Source organism: Octodon degus, unplaced genomic scaffold, assembly GCF_000260255.1.
Source record: "Octodon degus isolate 3935 unplaced genomic scaffold, OctDeg1.0 scaffold00037, whole genome shotgun sequence".
In the NCBI taxonomy this organism is placed as follows: domain Eukaryota; kingdom Metazoa; phylum Chordata; class Mammalia; order Rodentia; family Octodontidae; genus Octodon; species Octodon degus.
The window spans coordinates 16,479,352-16,486,418 of record NW_004524613.1 but is presented as its reverse complement, the minus strand read 5'-3'; the positions used below and the strand labels follow the sequence as shown (position 1 = coordinate 16,486,418).

Here is a 7,067-nt window from a genome sequence, read left to right as displayed (position 1 = left end):
TGCTAGAACATTGGTGTTCACTGTGCCAATAGGGTGAGATGGTAGGTCTTTCAAAGGTGGGGACCTAGTGGAAGGTAGTGAGGTCATGAGGACAACACCTAAAAGGGATCAATGTGGGTGTTGTGGGACTGGATTAGTTACCTCACAGTGGATTATTATATAGGAGCCTTGAGCCTCCTTTGAATATTTCTTTGGCATCCTCACCTGTGCCCCCATCATTGCGATCCCATTTACCATGAATCCCCCCACAGAGTGAGCAAGTCCTGGGGGCAGGCTCCTAAACCTCCAGTTCTATGAGCTAATTAAACCTCTTGATTAAGTACCCAGTCTCCGGTAGTTTGTTACAGCAACAGAAAATGAGCGAATACACCAGGTTTTCTTTCTTTGTTTTATTATCCTATGAACATACATATAACTCTTGATAAAAAGAAGGGCCTGGGAAAAGCAGAGTAGATTTAGAGACCAGTTTTCCAAGTCTGAACCTGTAGCGTCAGTGTCATTTCAGGCCTGGATAAACAACAGGTTCCACCTAAGGACAGAAGAAAAATCAGAGATGGGAGAAAAACTATGTGGGGACATGATTTTGTGTCCCAGAACCACTGCAACACTAAAGACACTAAAATAGGCTGCCAAGAAATTAAAGACGGAGGGTCAGGGAATCCAGGTAAGCCCACCTAAGGAATTATGGCCTCATAGTCTTGTCCATCGATGTTAATGTGAAGCAGAAAATGCTTCATTAGTATGAATGTGGGAGGGGCGGAGCAGCAACAGAAAAGAGTCCTAACAAAGTTCATTAACATTAAGGAATTTAGAGATAATCATATCCAAATGTCCCCTTCATACAGAGAAGTGTGACGTCCACAAAATTAAGGCTGCCTTCCCTGACCCTGTTCTTTCCTGTCCTAAAACAAATCTCTGCAAGTACTACAATTTAAAAGCTCTGGCTGCCGTGAATTATAGGAGCAAATAAAAAACGGCCTGTCACCTCCGTTTACCACCGACGGTTTGAGGAAAGGTTCCAGGCAGTGAACAGTAGATCTGGGGCTGCTCACCTCAGTCCAGAGAAAACCAGGGTTCCATACACTGAAGGTGGCAGTTGTAGAAACAGCACTTCTTGGACCCCCTGCAACTTCGATCATTCCAGCACACAGGTAATCCGATGAAAATACATTCAAGAGAAAACTCCGGGCAAAATCCGGGTTTCCGTTTAACTGCAGAAAAATAAATCAGGGGCCCGAACGGGTACGGGCTTTGGGCTCCTCTAAAGAAACGCTTCCTTACCACAAAGTCACCCTGGGCCACCAGGCCTCACCTCTTTTTCTCCATAATCCAGGCTGGGCCTCGTGGAGGCAAAGCAGGACGGTCAAGGCCAGCAGGGAGAGGCTGGTCGGCTTCATGGGGTCAGGAGAACGGGCGCCTGAACTGAATGAAGGTAGGGTCTGTTTCTGTCAGATCGGAAGTGGAGCACCAGCACGCGGAGCTGCGGTTTCCAGTGCAAGAGGTCAACTCACTGAAATAACCTCTGGAGTGTAACCGTTGAGAACCCGTATAAACTGTCCCTTAGAGTCCATACTAGAGTCACAGGGCTGGACTGGCCCATCATACTTACTGTTTTTCAGTGGATTTGGAAGCCATAGAAAGGAATTTTCTTTCCCATAATAATCTCACATCGCCTCATCCCACTTACCTCACTGCATATCCAGAGGATAGCAACCCCAGCCCCACAGCGACAGTTCAGACATGAACGCAATTAAGGTGTTTATTTTTAACTCAGTAGCATTAAACTACACCAGCTGTAGGACTCACATAAAAACTCATCCATCTATGATTAAAGTAAAAATAATGGCACAGGATGAGAAGGACTATTATTTAATTTTATCATGAACCTCTATAGGAACTCTACAAACTCGGGCAGTCATTTCAAAAGGGGGGGGGGAGGATGGGAATTAGAAATGGGTTAAAAATCTAACCCTCTATCAAAACTATGATAGCAATTCCTGTTGAAATAATTTTTTTTCAGAATTTTGAAACTAAAGACCTTATGAAAATCCATGAGTGTTTTTGAAGAAAGTGGGAAAGCCATAGCAAGAAAAGGAAGTTCTGCGGCCAGTTGACTAGTTCTGTTTTCTGTCCAGCGGTGTAACGGCCTTGAAATTCAGGAGCTTGACATTGGCCAAGCAATGGCCGTGACTCATCCACATGGCTGCACTGATAAAGGTTCTACAATCTGAGGTACAGGATCTCAAGATAAATCCTGAGGGCATTTCACTGACCTTCTCAAACCAAAAAGCTACAACTCTTGTTGCACAGGTCCTGCTTTACCTTGGTCTTAACCATCCAGTAGAAAAGTATGAAGATGAAATATAGGAAGTAAAGCCATGTTGTTATGTTGAGCTGTGGGGGACTCACGTCAATAATTTCTGACATTGCCAATTAAACAGAAGACCCAATGCTATTATGGGCTTCTGTACTCTTTTAGAATATTTTGCTGAGTTTACACACCTATAATATTCAACAACGGAACTTAAAAAAAAATTGGGGTATAACTATGAATGTCCATTTTGTATCTGTGTATTCAAAGTGGTTGGGATAGATATATAGTTGCATTCTCTTAATGAATAGAATGATTTTTTCTAATGGTGTTTGTAAGTAGGATCACAAGTCTGCATCTTGTACAGCAATTAACCACTAAGAAGAATATATGCAGTGTATTATTTGTTGAAACTGTACTTTTGATTTGATTTGAAACTGTCTCATTGCTATATGTTTATCAATAAAACTTTGAAAAGAAAAAAAAATGGTTAGGAAAAAAAAAAAAAGAAATTCAGGAGCTTGTACTGCACAGTCTGTAACTACTAGACACCAAGGAAACACAGGGAAGGAGGATGTCCTCTGTCTGCTGTCAAAACCTCCGTCCTCAGAAAATTGCCCTTATTTCAATTATTTGGCAGCCCCCTACAAAAGCTTCTAAGAGGATGTATTTACCTGAGGTAACCCAGACCTTGTCTTGGATAACACTATCCTTTGGACAATTTTTTTTTTTACGTCACAGATACTCCAGGCTACGAAAGTAGCTAGCAGTTCTGAGAGGAAAAAAAAAATAAAAGTTTTTAGAGCTAGGGAGGGGTACCTGGAGATCACAGTACAGGGGGCAGTGATAGGAAATGACCAAGATTATATATCCCAATTCCCTAAACCAAATTTAACTATTATGTATTAGAAACACATACCAATAAAAAAGAAGAAAGAAAAGCACAAATCAATGTCCTCAATGAATAAGATGTATAAAACTCTAGCAAAATAATGACATACTAATTGAACAGCTTATTTTTTCTTAGTACATATTTGTAGTACATAATGAATACATTTATTTTGGGCTGTTGGCACCTGTACAGGACACCTCAATTTATTTTGATATATACTTCCATCTTTTAGTTCTTTTATCACATCTACTTCCTTATTTCCTGTTATCTATCTTCTGTTTTTCTCTTTAGTTATTTCTGATGTGGTTTTCATATGAGAAACTATATAATTTTTAAGTCTGTATTCACTTAATACCATGGTCTCAAGGTGCATCCAATTTCCCTACCAAAAACTCAAAGTTATCCTTCTTTGTAGCAAAGTACTACTTTGTTGGGTATCAATACATTTTATTTATCCACTCATCTATTTATGAACATAAAGGCCACTTCAATGATTCAGCTGTTATGAATTGTGCATCTATAATCATGGAGACATCTGTATCACTATAACTTGCTGTCTTCAACTCTTTCAAGAAGATACCTAGAAGTGGCATGGCTAGGTTAAAATGGAACTTCTAGTTTTAGGTTTGTTTGTTTGTTTGTTTGTTTGACAGTGGGAACTGAACCCAGGACTTTGTGCTTGCCAGGCAGATGCAGCACCACTAAGCTAGATTCCGGGCCCTAGATTTAGTTTTGGGAACATGGTCCACACTGGTTTCCATGGTGGTTTTACTACCTTACATTTCCATCATCAGTGTAGAAAGGTTCCCCTTTCCCCACAGTCTTTCTTTCTTTCTTTTTTTTTAAATTGTTTTGTTAATTTATTGATTGGATAAAGGATCTCGCTACACAGTTCAGACTCCTAGTAATCCTGTTGTGAGAAAACATAAATTAAATGCATGTGAAGGTAATTTAAATTCTACCTTCAAAATGTGAAAATGAACAACCACACAACATCCATGAATGATGTGGAAAGTTCTTCAGTTGATGTGTTCCTTTTTTTTTTTTTTTTGAGATGAAATCTCAATGTTGTTTTATTTTTTTTCAAAATTTTATTGATAAACAGATAGCAATGAGACAGTTTCAAATCAAATCGGAAGTACAGTTTCAACAAATAACACTGCATATATTCTTCTTAGTGGTTAATTGCTGTACAAGATGCGGACTTGAGATCCTATTTACAAACACCATTAGAACAAATCATTCTATTCATTAACAGAATGCAACTATATATCTATCCTAACCACTTTGAATACACAGATACAAAATGGACATTCATCGGTATACCCCATTTTTTCTAAGTTCCGTTATTGAATATTATAGGTGTGTAAACTCAGCAAAATATTCTAAAAGAGTCCAGTAGCCCATTCCCCACAGCCTTTCTAACATTTGTTATTATTTAATTCCTTGATGATTGCCAGTTCTTCTGGAGTAAGGCTATATTTCAGTGTTGTTTTAATTTTTATTTCTTTAATGGCCAGATGTTGAACATTTTCCCAAGTGTTTAGTGGCCACTATTACTTCTTCATCTTCTTCTACTTAGCAGCACATGTTTGCAATATATAATCTTTACATTCGTGGTGTGGAGTTGGTACAACACATACATAGCATAACTTCATTTCTTCTATCATTCTCTATCCCCTCCTCCTCTACACCTCTGTCCCTCTCTTGATCCCCTTTACCTTCTTTGCAAATAAGCATTTTTTTGGTGTTTGTTTTTGTCTTTTTTTAAAAAATGTATTTAGTACAGGAGCTACAGGGTCTCACTACACAGATGAGACTCGTAGTGATCCTCCTGTTTTCAGCCTCCCAAGCACTGAGGTTACAGGTGCGTGCCACCACGCCCAGTCTCAAATGCCGTCTCAGCGCACCCTCAGCGTACCCTGCGATTGAACCCCTGGCACCTGTGTCCACCTAAGCAGGCACTTTAATCAGCTAAGCTATTTGGCCAGTCTCCCCTTGCCTTCTGAAAAAGATTTATCTCCCTATTTTCTATTATCTGTCTTTTATTTTGCTCTTTTTACTTATACTTTGGGTTTCTTATAGGAAGAAAACAACATGTGATATTTAGACTGGTGTATCTGTTTTATTTCACTTACAAGTGTGGTGTCAAGGTGCATCTATTTTGCTAAAAATGACTATCCTTTTTATGACAGAGTAGCACTCCACTGTATGTAAACAGCACATAGGCTGCTTCTGACACTTAAGTATTATGAGTTGTGTTGCTATGAACCATGGGTATGCATGTATTGCTATACTACGATACCTTTAATTCCTTCAGGAAGATAGCTAGAAGGAGACTACTTGGGTCAATTTTAATTTCTAATTTGAGTTTTCTGAAGAATCTCCACATTTATTTCTACCGTGGTTGTACTAGTTGATCTTTCCACCAATGATATGGAAGTGTTCCTTTACCTACAGCCTCTCCAGTATTCGTTATTATTCAATTTCTTGGTGATGGCCATGCTTTCTGGATAAGACGGAATCTCAGTGTTGTTTTAATTTGAATTTTACTAATGGGCAATGATATTGAGTATTTCTTCATAAACTCATTGGCATTAACCTTTTTATTAGTACATGTTTGCAGTACATAATGAATGCACTTATTGTAAGCTGTTGGTATGAGTACATGACATCTCTTAATTAACATACACTTCTGTTCATTTTGTTTGCCCATTTTTTGGTTGGGCCTTTTATCTTGGGAGTCTAACTCTTTTAGTTCTTCATATATTCTATATATGAGTCCTTTGTATGAGAAATTGCTTGCCAAATTTTTTTTTCCATTCTTGTAAGATGTCTTTTCCCTCTGTTGTTTGTTTCTTTTGTTATGCTGAAGATTTTTTATATTTTAATAATTTTATTGAGAAAGAAGTAGCAATGAGATAGTTTCAAAACAGGTTAATAGTACAGTTACAATAATTAATACATTGTATATTGTTGTCTTTGTAGTATGCCAAAGATTTTAATATGGTCTGATTCCACTTGTTGATTCTTTTTTTAAAACTCTTTTATTTCTTTATTTATATAGTACAGGGTTTCACTATGCCGCTCAAACTCATAGTGATCCTCCTGTCTCAGCCTCCCCAGTGTTGGGATTGCAGGCATGCGCCACCACCTCCAGTTTTGGTAGCTGGAACTGCATGCTTGGGGTTCTGGGGATCAAGCCCAGGTCCTTGTGCTTGCCAGCAGGCACTTATACCACAGAGCTATCTCCCCAAACCCCCACTTGTTGATTCTTGGAACTATTTCCTGTGCAACTGAGCTTTCTGCTCAGGAAGTCTTTGCCCAGACCTATGTCTTCAAAAGTTTTGCCTAACATTTCCTCCAGCAAGAGCCAGCCGAACAGCTCAGCAGATTAAAGTGCCTGGAAGCAGGCGCAAGGCCCGGGGACAGGGGGTGGGGGTGTCACGCCAGCCAGGTCTGCCATGCCGGCCCTGCCCTCAGGGCGCACTGAGATGGCAATTGAGACTGGGAGTGGTGCTGCATGCATGTAATCCCAGCTCTTTGGAGGCTGTAAACAGGCGGATCACTACCAGTCTGATCTAGTAGTGAGACACTGAACACCCTGTAGACCCTTCCCTAAAATACAAAAAAAAAAAAACAAAACAAAACAAACAAACGCAATTTCCTCCAGCAGATTGAGCATTACTGTTTTAACATTTAGTTCTTTGATTCATTTTTATTTTAGTTGTGTATATGTGAGAGATATAGATCTAGATTTAATCTTATGCATGTGGATAACCATTTTTCCCAGCACCATTTGCTAAAGTGAATACCTTAAAATAAATAAATAAAGTGAATACATTTCCTCTAGCATATATTTCT

At 39.1% G+C, this 7,067-nt stretch overlaps 1 pseudogene; it reads left to right on the top strand.

Moving 5' to 3' along the window:
• The first annotated feature begins 567 nt into the window (after positions 1-567).
• LOC101590963 overlaps positions 568-7,067 on the top strand; it is a 60,732-nt pseudogene continuing 54,232 nt past the window's right edge.